Source organism: Fukomys damarensis, unplaced genomic scaffold (assembly GCF_012274545.1).
Source record: "Fukomys damarensis isolate Sample0158 unplaced genomic scaffold, DMR_v1.0_HiC HiC_scaffold_14, whole genome shotgun sequence".
Classification (NCBI taxonomy): domain Eukaryota; kingdom Metazoa; phylum Chordata; class Mammalia; order Rodentia; family Bathyergidae; genus Fukomys; species Fukomys damarensis.
Genome location: NW_022900926.1, coordinates 4,767,006 through 4,780,793, shown reverse-complemented (window position 1 = coordinate 4,780,793; position 13,788 = coordinate 4,767,006). Strand labels below are relative to the sequence as shown.

Below are 13,788 nucleotides of genomic sequence, written 5' to 3'. Positions count from 1 at the left end.
ACTAAACCTGCAAGATCAACCCAGGGCTGCCCTCCATCCCTATCACAGCATTGTATACAGGAAACACCACAGTTACCATCAAGAGACCTCCGCAGTAATCGGGTCAGGAGTGAAGAGCAGAATGGCTAAGCTAGGTGCATTAGTCAGCGCTACCAGGACAGATGACACTCTTGGGAGCAATGTGGCCCTCCAACCTCTACTCTGTTTAACATCTCCCGTGACTGATCAGTGCAATTTCTTAATGGAAATGTCATCAGTATCTTAGACTGTAAAAGTAACAAATTCTTAAATCTTAGATATACTGTTGCTTTACTACCATGGAATCTTTAAACATTCTCTTGATTTAACTTTTAACAGCTTTTATGTGAAATTAACAGAGTGCAAATGGAAAACATTTCCTGAAGTTCAGTCAAGGTGAATAGCAAATAAGAAGCAAGTTGTCCTGTGATTCTCAAATTTAGCAACAATTCACTTCAGATTTCTTTTGGCAATAGCTATGTAATAATTGAAAGGAATTTTAAAGCAATAAGAGGTATACAATCTTAATCTTTGTCTGGATGTTAATATCAGGTTGATGTTTCTTTAAAACATCCTTAAATCAGTAATGGGCCATTTTCTTTCTCATCATAAGGAAAACTTTTCTCCCAAATCCTAATTTTTCCTCATATAGCATTTTTATCACTCTCACCAGGATTCAGCATATGAAGACAACCTTTGTTTGTGTGTTTAATACACATACTTGAAGACAAAATTGTGCCCTCAAAAAAGAACAATCAACTTTCCTTATTCCTTTGGCATTCTAGGCTACATTGTAAGAAAACTCGGCAGAAACCCACTGCAGTGTTTACACTGAGCACAGCAAGGAAATGCCCCCTTAACAACTCAAGAACATTATCCAGCTACTAATTATGTTTTATGTCATGTTGAAAAATTCTTACATTCAGTTGCGGTCACATCCTAGAACAAATGAATGGTGCATAAGTACCTTACTCTAGAAATGAAATACAGAAGAAAGAAAATCTGACATCTTCAGCCCTATGGAAAATGCATCTCTACTTTCTTCTTACTGTAAATTATACATTTCAAATGATTTCAGGAGATAATGTGAATTTTTACTAACATTCTATAGAAACGTACTTGGACCTTATTTATTTTTGGTACTCTTAATAGTTTACATATTGATGGCATAAACTAACTGAGAAAAGTAAATCTTAAAATGTCAAAACTCAATTTAGATCTTCCTTTTGAGATGTGGAATAGCAAAATATTAGTAAAAAATGTCATTATGGCTTGCGATGTTTGGGTTTTATTTCACATAAGTTTTATAGAAAAAGAAAGAAACCAGTCAAACAAGTCAGGGAATACATCTGAATGCTCATTAATTTCCCTAACAAGAAAATTCATGATGAGATTTCTTAACTTTGCATTATCAAATGTGATTTTGATCTTCAAAGAGGAAATAATTGGGAAAAGCCTATGACGATATTAAACATGAACCCACTGGGACAGAGCGGTGCAGAACTGTCTCAGAACAGAATTTAAGCCTTCAGCTAACCCTTCCAGTAATTCATTCTGGACCATGGGCTAGGTGTTTGTCTTGTCTAGTCTTCATTTACAAACCAGTATTATTATATTAAGCAATCCTTCAATGACTAAGCATTAATATTGCAATAGTTTCTCCTTTAGAAGAACTGTTTCCCATGATGGACACATTTCAAATTTGCCCTGAATGCTGAACAGACTTTGCCTTCGGATCACAAGTACAGCCGGTACAAGAAAGAAAGTCAAATTCAGACACTAAAATGAAAATATTAAAGATATTAGAGATATTTTCCAAATGAGAAAGAAGTGTTTGAAGTATCTGTGGGTATTTTTAGGTTACATTTAAATTTCAAAATGTAGAGCTCAAGAACAAAGCATGCTATCTATTGGATGTCAAAGGAAAAAATGTGAAATTTCTCTAAACAGGAATTCAAGGTTGAGGATCAGTACTAGTGGTTCACAGGGTATGGAAATTATATCCATAACACACACAAATCCAAACAAGAGTGTGACCCAAGGTATCTCTGAGGAGGGGAGAACGTGGGTGATACAGCCTCCTGCTCTCAGTTTATTTTTACAAGTTGCAGCAACGACTTCCTGCTGATTGTCAGTTCTCCAGTGTACAGCATGCCACAGGCTCTCAGCGAAACTCCAGTTATACCAACACAGAGGCTGTAAAAATGCTTAGACTACATCTTTAAGACTCCCTTCACGAAGGAACCACTTTAAATTTCTCAGTAGGGACTGCACGTGCTTTGTCCTGCAGCCTTCCCGTGACTTCCTGCCAGTGCTCACTCTTCTCCCCGGTGCTTTGTTCCCAAGAACATCCATCTTTCATGGTTTTCTTGCTTTTTTCCTACATCTGGGCTGCTTTTCTATTTTTTTTTTATTATTATTATTGCCAAGCTATCCCAGGTTCAGAAAGCGTCACAAAAGCCAATTCTCATGTGGTGTCTAATCTTAGTCACCCAGGTTGTATTTGTCAATCCTGCTGTGGGCCGAGCTCTGTGTATGTGACTACAGTACAGTGAGCCCTCAGGTTACAACCAGCCTGACATATGAACAACTTGGGTTAATCGGTTACTGGAAGATTTATCTGCCTCTTGTTATCTATTGTGTGTTCCCAGGTAAACATCCAGATCTAGCTGTTGGGACTTAGTTATACTCAGCCCTCGTGAACTGATGCAGTTCATAAGTCAAGGGTCCACTGTATTCCCTTTATATATTGGTGATTTGCTGTGTTGATAGTTTAGATTTATCTGATTTTTTAAAAAGTCCTCATTCCAAGCACCACTTGGAACTTTGTGGTGGGGATGTACATGTAAAGAGGGTGACATCTCAGATTCTGGGAAAGTGTGGTTGGATGAAGGAAAGGCCAGTGGCATTCCCCACTGTTCTGGATCTCTCTCTTCATGCCTCCCAACAGATACTGACCAGCACGGAGTCTGCAACAGAGACTAACATGCTTGCTGTCAAGCTCCCTGTACACAAGAAAAACACAGGATAGCCAGCTATTGAGTGCATCTAGCTTGTATTTTAACACACAAATGTGCTTTTCCTTCAAAACACTGTGCCTCCAGGGAAAGAGACCAACAGGGCCAGGCACATTGTCACATTGGTCAGCACTCAGGAAAAAGCATCTGGCGTTTGTATCTCTCTATTGGCTTTTTAAAAAATCTTATCGGGTTTATTGGTACTTTTTAATTGTATAGTACAGTTACATTCATCATCAGGATCTTGTACCCTTACATGACAGATCTTGGTTTTTGTATCTCTCCAACCAAGTCTTTTCCATGAGACTCAGATGTCAGTTATCTTTACATGAACATACTCATCACAAAGTTTAAAGTGCTGTTTGCACGGGAGGTTGTTTAAACATTCCACACAAATCTAAAATCCAAGCATATCAAACTCAACAATATACAAAAATAATTATTACTCTGTAATATATGTAAAAATATAAATACTCTGTCAGATGGGATTTATTCCACTTATGCAGAGCTGTCCCAACATTTAAACCACTTAATGTCAGCTATGGTATCAAAGGGCAAGAGAAGAAAAAACACAGTCATTTCAACAGATGGAGAAATAGCTTTTAACAAAACCGGACACTCATTCACGATAAAAGAGTAAATAAAACAAAGCAATCTCTCAGCAAAGTATAAATACAGAGGAAGTACTCCAAATCCTGACTGCCTATTATGAAACTTCAGTTAACATCTTTAACAGTGAGAAAGTAAAAGCTCTCCTACTAAAATCAGAAACAAGAACAGGATGCACTTCTTCACCACACTTACTTGACATCACACAGGAAGCCTTAGCTGATGCAGTAGCACAAGAAAGGGAAGCAACAGTTACACAAAATAGGAAAACATAAAACGGTCCTCGGATAAAGATGACATTATTTGTCTATGTGGAAACCCCACCACCACACACACATACACACGAACTGTTCACCACCACGCGAAGGTCGATCCCGGCCCCAGAAAGCAAGGTGCAACCGGGGCAGAGCCCTGTGAGCCAGGCGGACTGGAACAGGAGGATGAGGAGCAGGAGATCCTGAGGCTGAATGTGTTCTTCGACGATCCAGAGTTTGCTGAAAGTATAGCAAGAGCAGAACAAGGAATAGAACTTGGAGTTTTTCCAGAGAGTATCTCTCAAGGGTCAAGTGGAAGGATCCTAAGAGGAAAATTATTGGTGTGTTTAACCCCAGATCAGAAGAGCCTTATGGTCGGCTGAATCCAAGATGGACCAACTATATCCTCAAGGTCGGCTGTCCTTGCTGCTTTGGCAGAGGTTGCCTGCTTCCTAACCAGGTATTCCTTTCTGAAGCTGGTGCCTACCTGGTAGATGAAAAGCTTCATCCGGGCATTGTACCAAAGGCGAAGGTGGTTTGGCTCGTCAGTGAAACGTTTAACTACAGTGCAACTGACCGAGCAAAAGCAAAAGGCAAAAAAGTATAGCTTAGAGAAAGTGACAAAAGTAGGTAGAAAGTTTCATCGGATAGGACTCCCTCCCAACATTGGCAACCTTATTTGTTGAAGGTTCCAAGGAGGCTTAGGAAATCCTTTGCCTGAGAATATTAGAAAACAGTTTCAGGAACAATTTGAAGGATTGGTTATTTTGGGCTCCACCATCAGTAATCCAGGCAGAGGAAATGATAATTGGTTAGTCAGATATGACAAGAAGAAATATGAGAAGGGAATTGGTCATGAGGAATCACACTGGATTGATGATAAAGAATCACATTAAAATAGCTGTAATTGATAATGGTCTAGCAATTTCTTGCAAACATCCTGATGAATGAGAGCATATCCACTTCACCGGGCTTGGATTCCTCAAGCAGAAGTTCCTTCTCTTGAGGAAATAAGAAACGTGGCTCTACCATGTATTTCTGACATGAATTTTGCACAAGATTTGTGCGAAGACCTTTATGACCTTTTTCAGACTGATAAAAGCTTTGACAAAGCTACTTTTGAAAGTCAGCTGTGAGGCCAGATCTTAAACCTCACTCAGGGGCTGCGGGGGGAAAGATCCCCGTGCAGCTGGTGCAGATGCCGTGCGTGAACCGTGAAGCACATCGAAGGGGCGGCCAGGGTCTCTCACCCACCTGACCAGCACGTCCACCCAGACTGCCCACTGCAGGAAGCCCTTCTTCCCCTCCTGGTAGTAGATGTAAGAGAAACAGCTGTTGGGCATCGCTGTGTTGTTAAAACAAGACAACATTTTACATATGCAGCAGCTGTCGAAACCTGGAGTCATTTAAGTCTTTAAAAATCTTTTTCCTTTGAATGTAATCAAAATGTTACAGCTTTTAATTCAAATATTAAATTCCATTGCAGGGAAGAAATAATGGATCTCCTATGTTGTATTTTTGTAGAGAACTATATGGTTTGTCGTTAGTTTAAAAGCTGAGCTCATAGTGTACCCTAGAACTGACTGTAATTCCTCTAGAATTCCAAGCAAAAAAATAAAGTATTTGTTGACTTTGAAAACAGTAATGGTTTGTGTATGTGAGTGTGTGTGTGTGTGTGTGTGTGTGTGTGTATTGAACATTGGGGAGAATGCTTATTTTGTCTCTTTTTACATTACATTACAAAAGGCCTTTGACAGTGACCAGATGTGAAATTACTCTCCTATGACAGAAGAGTCAGTAGGACAACAGGAAAGAATAAAGCAAGGTTGCCTTAATTTCAAAAGCTGCTACCTTAGAATTGGAATAAAAGCCCCTATGGCGGTCATTATTGAGGACCTGAAAATTATATTTTGGTTAAGTGACACATGGCCACTTCTTGTTTTTATTTTAGAATATATTTTTTTATTATTTTGTTTAGGTAAGTAAAAAAAATCTAAAGGCATTTTTTTCTTTAAAAATGGAAACACTCATTTTCATGAGAGGAATGATATAAAATTAAGGTAGATCTTCAATATTTTCAAATTCAAAAAAGCCTGAAATATTGAGCAGTTAAGTACTTTGGAGTACTGACCTTGTTCAGTGTAGTACTTCAGTCAGTATAAATAGACGGCACTGAAAAGTAAGTCATACCTCCAAGTTTCTATCAGATTTCATTTTGGGGTTCTTAGTTTTAAGTCTTTAAAAACAAGAGTAGTACACAAAATTATTAGTCAGTTTTAAATTATCAGCCCAATTTGAAGGGAAATGTGACAGATAACCATAAAATCATTTCTACTTGAATTTGAAATTTAATTTTGTAATTTATTTTGAACACTAGCATGTTTCACCTTCTTGGAATTTGTAGCACTGTGAAGTCATGAGTTGTTAAATTGAAATGAGCCAAATATGAAGATGAGATTCTGGAGAAGAAAACCTTGTTTTAGTTGATTTCTCTCTGAATAGGCCCAACGTGACTTCTCCATTCAGCCATGTTGACTTCCCCAGAAAGCCTTTATCTCTTCTTCAGTCTCCAAACTCGTATATCAACCCTCAGTCTAAACTGGGCAGGCAGTTGCTGGGCTTGGCCTTTTGTCTCACAAGTTTACTATGGTGATTTTTTAAAATGAATTATTTTTGCGTAAAATGAACATCCAGGGAAGTAACCCGGATGTAGGCCTGACCTGTGATCGCTCTGCCTCACACATAAGTGGATGGATGCCAGATGGCTGCCCTCGGGACATTTCCAGAAACATGTGTTCTCATCCCTCCTCCAGACTTCCCGTTACTCCTCTTGGAGATTATAGAAAATTGACTGGAAATTCAAGACTCAAACTGTATCCTTAGGTAAATACTTGTAGTTAAAATGTGCCTTTCAAAGATGCATTCTCAAAGAAAAGACATAAGTTGTTATAATGTGGATATGACTTTGCTAATAGTTTTTTCAGTATTTTGAGAATTACTATATCAATTTTTATAATAGAAAACTTAGTAAATGGTTAGTTTTATATGCTAAAATTAGTGTGAAAATGTTTTTAAGTGTCTGAACATGCTTGAAAAGTAGAGATATTTAAGATTACAAATCAGAGTACCTTGGCTGTGTTTTATAAACTTCCATTGACTTCTTATTTGAGTATTGTTTTTCCAATGAGTATATTTATATTATCAAACATGGTAGACTAAACATAATAATCATTGTCTTAAAGCTGGAAAAAATAAAATATGGCTAATATCCCAAAATCACTTACTGTACTATAACAGCAATGAAAATCTAGAAGAAACACAATTAAAAACACAATACCATTCACATGAACTCAAAAGTGGAAATGTTGAGTTATGCAAGTTAATCAAATGAAATGCATTCAGTCTATACAAAATTCTGGTGAAAGAAATACAAGAATTAAATAAATCCAAGATACTTTATGTTCATGGATAGGAAGAATCAATGTTGCTAAAATATAAGTTCTTTCCAAATTGATCTGTAGCTTTAGTGCTACCCCATCAAAATCCTCTAAGTCAGCTGTGGACACTGATAAACAAGTCCAAGTTGTGTATAGAGAGTGAGGAGACCCAGCATGGCCCCACACACAGAGCTGGGGAAATGACTTTACAAGACTTCACCACCTACTACAAGTGTTCAGTACTCAAGACAGAATGGTACTGGTGAAAAAACTTTAAAAAGGAAAAGAGCAGTAAGCCCCAAAACAGACCTTCAAAGTTTAGTGAAGTGGTGTTTAACAAAGAAACAAAAGCAATTCACTATGGAAAGGCTGGTCTTTTCAGCAAGTGACGCTGGAACAACCTGATACCCATAAGAAAAGACAATAATCTAGTAGCAGGCTACTAGTAATCCAGTAACACCCCCAAAATGGACAGAGTAGTCATATACCTAAATGTAAAGCATAAAATCCCTAGAAGACATCACATAGAAAAGCTAGGTTCGAGTTTGATGAGGACTTTTACTTTACAACTCCAAAGATGTGATCCATGCAAGAAAATATATTAATGCGTTGAACTTCATTAAAAACTTCTGTGCAAGATATTTTTATGAGAATTTGAACTCAAAGCCTACCTGATAAAGGCCTAGAATCCAGAATATAACATAGAATACTTAAACTCAAAAAAAAAAACAAGCCAAGCATCAGCAAAAGAAAATTAAATATCATCGCATGCCTATGTGGATGGCTAAAATCCAAAACACTGACAACAAATGCCAGCAAGGATGTAGACAAGACTTTTCATCCTTCACCAGCGGGAATGTCCAGAAGACAGATAGCTCTTAACAAAAGGGAAAACACATCCTTCCTTCCTTGGGCCAGAGCGATCACACCCCTTGGTATTTCCTCAAGTAAGTAGAAAGTGTCCACACAAGACACTACTACACCACAAACGTGCACAGCACCTTATTCCTATGCACTGTAACTGCAAAGCCACTGCGGTCTCTTCCCATAGATGACTTGATACATCACTTCTGAAGCACCCATTCAATGGGACTGATACCGTGTCGCACACTCGGGAGTTATCAAACCGTAGAAAGACATAGTTCTAAGTGAACTAAATCAATCTGCAAATCCCACGTGATATGTAATTTCAACTAGAAGACAATCTGGAAAAGAAACTACCAAGGACTTCAAGAGTTCATTGGAGGTGAGTCACAGAGAATTTTGAGGACCTGAGACTCTTCTGTAGGATGTGGTATAAGGGGGGATAGATGTCACGGTGCATTGTGCAAAATCCATAACATGTTCAAGAGGAAGAGTGAACCCAAGTATCAATATGGGCTTGGAATAATAGATCAGTCCTAGTTCATGGGTGTTACCAAAGGTACTGCTCTTGGACAGAAGTCGATGGTGGGCAGGCCGTGTGTAGTGGAGAAGGGTGTGATAGTTTGGGTGGCTCTGATAAAGCACAACATAAGGAGTGGCTCAGAAATCAGAGATATTTGTTTCTAACAGTTCCTGGGACTGGAGGTCCAAGCTCCACTGCCAGTCGTCTTGGGGCCTGGTGAGAGCCCAGCATGGGGTTGCAGACCATGGTCCTCCTGTGTCTCCATGTGGCAGGAAGAGGGACAGAAGGGTCTCTAGGTACTTCTGTTTTAAGGGCCTTGGTTCCATTCATGCTTTCCAGCTGTGATCTGGTTATCACCCCAAGACCCCACCTTCTGCGTGGACGCACTGGGCATTAGGGTTTCAGCAAATGAATGGGGGAACAAACATTTGCTACACAACAGTTTGTAGAAACTTGGCCCTTCGTGTTCAGTATCACAGTAAATATAAATCTACTCTCACACTGTAAATATTTGTTTTTAAAAGTACATGGAAATCGCAAAGCTTCAGCACTGTTTGTGTTACACTTTGATGCTCCATACCATCAAAGCAGAGAAATAAAAAGGCCTAATAATTGTTGCTATTATATTAATAATTTATAAGTTAATACTTCAATTGTATTTCTTTAAATGTTCAATTTAAATTATCTCAAAAGTAAATTTGATTTGAACATGTATGTTAATAGTACATATAATTTCTGAGACCCTATCATAAATGTGGTGTGGAAGAGGATTTCCAATTATAAAATGAAGTACAGAAGATGATACTAAATATGTTTTATGAATAAGATTGGTCTGGAGCCCAGCCTGGGCAGTTCAGGGAGATCCTGTCTTGAAAGAAACCATTTTTAAAAGGAGGCTGGGAGGTAGCTTAGTTTGGAGGTCTCAGATTCAACTCCAGTTCCAGAAGAAAAATAGTATAATTTATTATATCTTAAATTGACAGATGATAAGAGATCATTACAAAACTGTATTGTCACGAGCATTTAAATAGAAGTGTGAGATTATTTAATTTTGGAATTCATTAAAAATTTCATAGGTTAAAAAGAAAAAATGCTAGGTAAATATCAGGATAAAATACTTGTAATTTTCTTTTTGTGCCCGGGAAAGCTATTAAACATCAGTAATTTAATTTCACTTGACACTTTCACTGACTGGAACATAATGGACAATGAAAGTTGATAATGATGATTAGAATCTCATGTGAAGACTGTATGTTTTCTGATAAAATGTGGTCAACACAAAATCTGGCAAAGTCATCAATGCGTTCAACAGATCCACCTTCTCGTCGCCCGCGCCCTCGGCGCAGAGTGTAGAGCTGGTCTCGCTTTTTCATCAGATCTTCTGGGTGCAGATAGCCGCTGCTGTTTCCAGCTGTGAGCTGTGATCCTGGGCCACTTCCTGTCCTCTCTCAGCTTCTTCAGCTCTCACTTCCGCCGCCCTGACCTCACACCATATAGGTGAAGAGCAGACCTAATGTATCAGTGCCTCGCCGCACCAAATCGTGCTTCATCGCGCCTGGTGACACGGGAGAGACGAAGACCCAGCCCTGCCCTATGTGCTTGTGATCGCACGAAGAAAACATCATTGCTGAACTGTGATGCTTTCCCTGAAAAACAGAACCCACAGTGGCAACGGTAGCTAACTTTGTCCTTGTGAAGCCCTGCTGTGTCTCGTTTCCTAAACGTTACCAGAAGCTAAAATCACGAGTCTCTAATTCCTTATCAAATGAAAGAACTGACCTAGTTTATTTTTTAAATAATTACACATTCAAAAATTACACTTTCTAAAAGAGCTGGGCAGAGAGAAATGAATTAAAATACGCCCAGCTGAGGTACAGTTCAGAATTCCGGCTGGTATTCCAGTGATTCATGTGTGGTGATGACCACAGTTCCGAAGCCGATGCTCAGCCAAGAAACAGCCTCAAAGCAGGATCTCGATAGAGCAGGATCCAAATTTAGTCACAGAATGTCCCTAAATGAGCTCAGGATGGGCCCCTGGGCTGAGATAAAATGGACAGAGTGCTCCCCGTCAGGAGAGTTGCAACAGAACAGGAGTGAGGCATGAGACTCCCTGCCTTCCCTGTGACATCAAGATCCACACTAAGGCCAGTCCTGCGTCTGCTGTCTGAACTCTTGTGCTGTGGTATGTGTCACAGTTTTGGCGAGCAGGCACAGCCAGCTCGTCTAGCACACACAGTGCCTTGGTACTTGAAGGTGCACTTGTTAAGTGCTAGGTGCTGTGGCCTAATTGGTTCCTTACACCCCCACCATGCTGTGGAAAACGTGACTTAACCCCAGGCAGCCGTCTGATCTCACTACACTTGTGGAGTAAATCCCTCACCACAGCCTCTTAAGTTCTCACAGTATTTTTCTGAAGACAAGCAAGGCAATTTTAACCTATGCTTTTTAACAGGATTGTCAGAGACAGAGGACAATGCAGGTTACAAAATGGTATTCTTTATAAATAAAACAAAATATTCAGAACTACAACAAGGGTGCCAAGGTTAAAAAGCACACCAGTGTGTGCATGTAACTGGATTGGAAATGTTCTAATTTAAGAATTTAAAACAAATATTTAGGAGAAATATGGTTTGAAGAGTGAAAATATGAGTAACTATTTGGAAATAGAGTAGGGGATGATTAATTAAAAGTTAATGGGCAGGGCCGGGGATTTAGCTCAGTGGTTCTGGCACCTGCTTTGCAAGTGCAAGGACCTGAGTTTGATCCTGGGTATGAAAACTAACAAACAAACAAAAAAGTTAATGGGTAGCATCCGGAGTCAAATTAAAGGTTAATAATTTTTCAGAAGAATCCCAAATTAGTTTTACATAAAATATCAATGCATTTGGTTTTCCCCCATGATATTTACAAGCACAGAATTTAAAAACAGCTAAATTGAGTGTTCTATGTTGATTTACAAAATTTCTGTTTCAGAGTTTTGAATTTATAGAAGAATATGATAAAGTAACTTTTCTAAAACATCACTGATTGTCAAAAATTACATTCAAATTAACAAAAATAATGACAAATTTATGTAAGGTACTCATCTACTAACTATTAAAATAATCATTTAATTCAGCAGAGTTAAACAATGTTAGGAACAGGGCAGTGCTGCTGGAGGAAAAACAAAGATGCTATGAAACTGGGTGAAGACTCTCCTGCAGCTGAGGGACAGAGTCATCTGCTGAGAAGTTACCAGTTCCTCTGAACTTATGAAGAGGCTTTTCATATGGTTAATGACAATTACTCTTCTCCTTCCAAGTTAAATTATGGTGCATTGCTTGTACTCATTATGGTTGTTTAAAAAAAAAAAAGAACTCGGATTGTCAAAATTTTATCCTTAAACTAACTTAAAGAAAGAGAGTTTTTAAAATGATATTTCTGAGCCCTCTGTAGAGTGTGCTGGATATGAAAGGTTATGCATTTTGACTTTGATTCTTTACACAGTTAAGAGCCCTGCCTACCTGGTGATTAGGTTGGGATCCTTTCAGTTCTCCAATTCCTGTCTCGTTTGTCATTTTAATTGTTTATTTTTGTTAATAGCCTCATAAAACATTACTAATAAAAACTTATATGGAACTGGATTATGCAGAACAATGAATAACAAATAATAGCCACGGGGAGGATATTCATGATTGCTGTTTCCTGGAAACACATTCGAAGGCTCATAGTTCAGGATTCAAGTTCTGTATGCTAGAGAACTCTACAGGTGCTCTCCTCTGTTACAAAACATTCTGTTACTTTACTTTTTTTTGTTGTTTTGTCTTTTTCTTAGAAGAAAAAGCAAAGGCTTGTTGGCAGTTTATCTTTTTGAATTAAATATATTCATGCTATTAATTGAAGAAGTTTAAAAAATAAATCCCTGGGTTCAGTGCTATTGAATATTTTCATCCTTAAAGAAGTAGTTTTCAATCTGTTAAATTAAACCTTGACTTGCATTAATTATTTTATCATAGTTGAGGGGGGTTTTTTATTTTTAAAGATCTGGCAATGGTGCATACAATTTATAAAATGAATATTACTAATTCCAATATATGAATGATAACATCGGTAAGTTATTTGACACCAAATTTAAAAGTTATAGCTGAGAGCATGTGTTTTATCTTTCTTCATTCAAATTTTTCATGTGCTCTTAAGGAAGTAATAAATTTAACTTTTTGGTTTATTTTACTTTCATATGTCTCACTTGTTCACTAAGTCAAGCATGTATGAAGAAAGCAATACAAGCTGAGGTGGCATTTGGGAATAAGTTACCAGGTTATGATGAGACTTTCATTTAAAAATAAGACTATTGCTCTGTTTCCGCACCCTCCCACACAGTCTACACTTCAATTTTTCTTCCTCTTTTTATTGAGTTTATTGGTACAATCTAGGTATACAGTACAGTTACATTCATCATTGGGATTCTGTACCTTTACATAATAGGTCTTGATTCTCATTTTTTTCCCCCTTTCCCTGCCCTCCCTTCACCCCCTCCTCCCCTCCCCATTTATAAACACTTTATTTCCATTTTTTCATTTTCTCATATTTTTTCCTCTCCCTTATTACCTTTCCCCCACCCTTACCATTTTCCCTACACCTTTAGCCCTTTAACTTCCTATTTCACATTATTAATTATCTCATTAGGATCCAGTGTACTATTATAGTTTTTCACACCAAAGAAACTATTCAGTATTTCAGTTAAAGAAATCTCTGTATGAACATTGAAAATAGGGAATCCTAAAATAAAACTAAAAAGGAAAGTAAAAGAGAAGAGGCAATGATGTAACATTAAAATAATCCTTAATTCTGGAGATGAAAATGGTCCCTGAACATATTTAAATTGCTTCTTGCTCTTATAGTCTTATCTTATTCTTTTTTTCATTATTTAGAGATTACTTTATTAGTTTCTGTAATCAAACCCACATAGATATGACCTTACATATTTAGTACGATGTGTTACCCCTGTATACATGGAAAAAAATAAAATATAAAAATAAAAAAATTAACTTTTCTAGACCAATATGGCTGTCTATTTCTGTACAATG

At 37.9% G+C, this 13,788-nt stretch overlaps 1 pseudogene; it reads left to right on the top strand.

Moving 5' to 3' along the window:
* Window positions 1–2,169: 2,169 nt before the first annotated feature.
* Window positions 2,170–5,212, top strand: LOC104863399 (annotated as a pseudogene).
* Window positions 5,213–13,788: the final 8,576 nt, after the last annotated feature.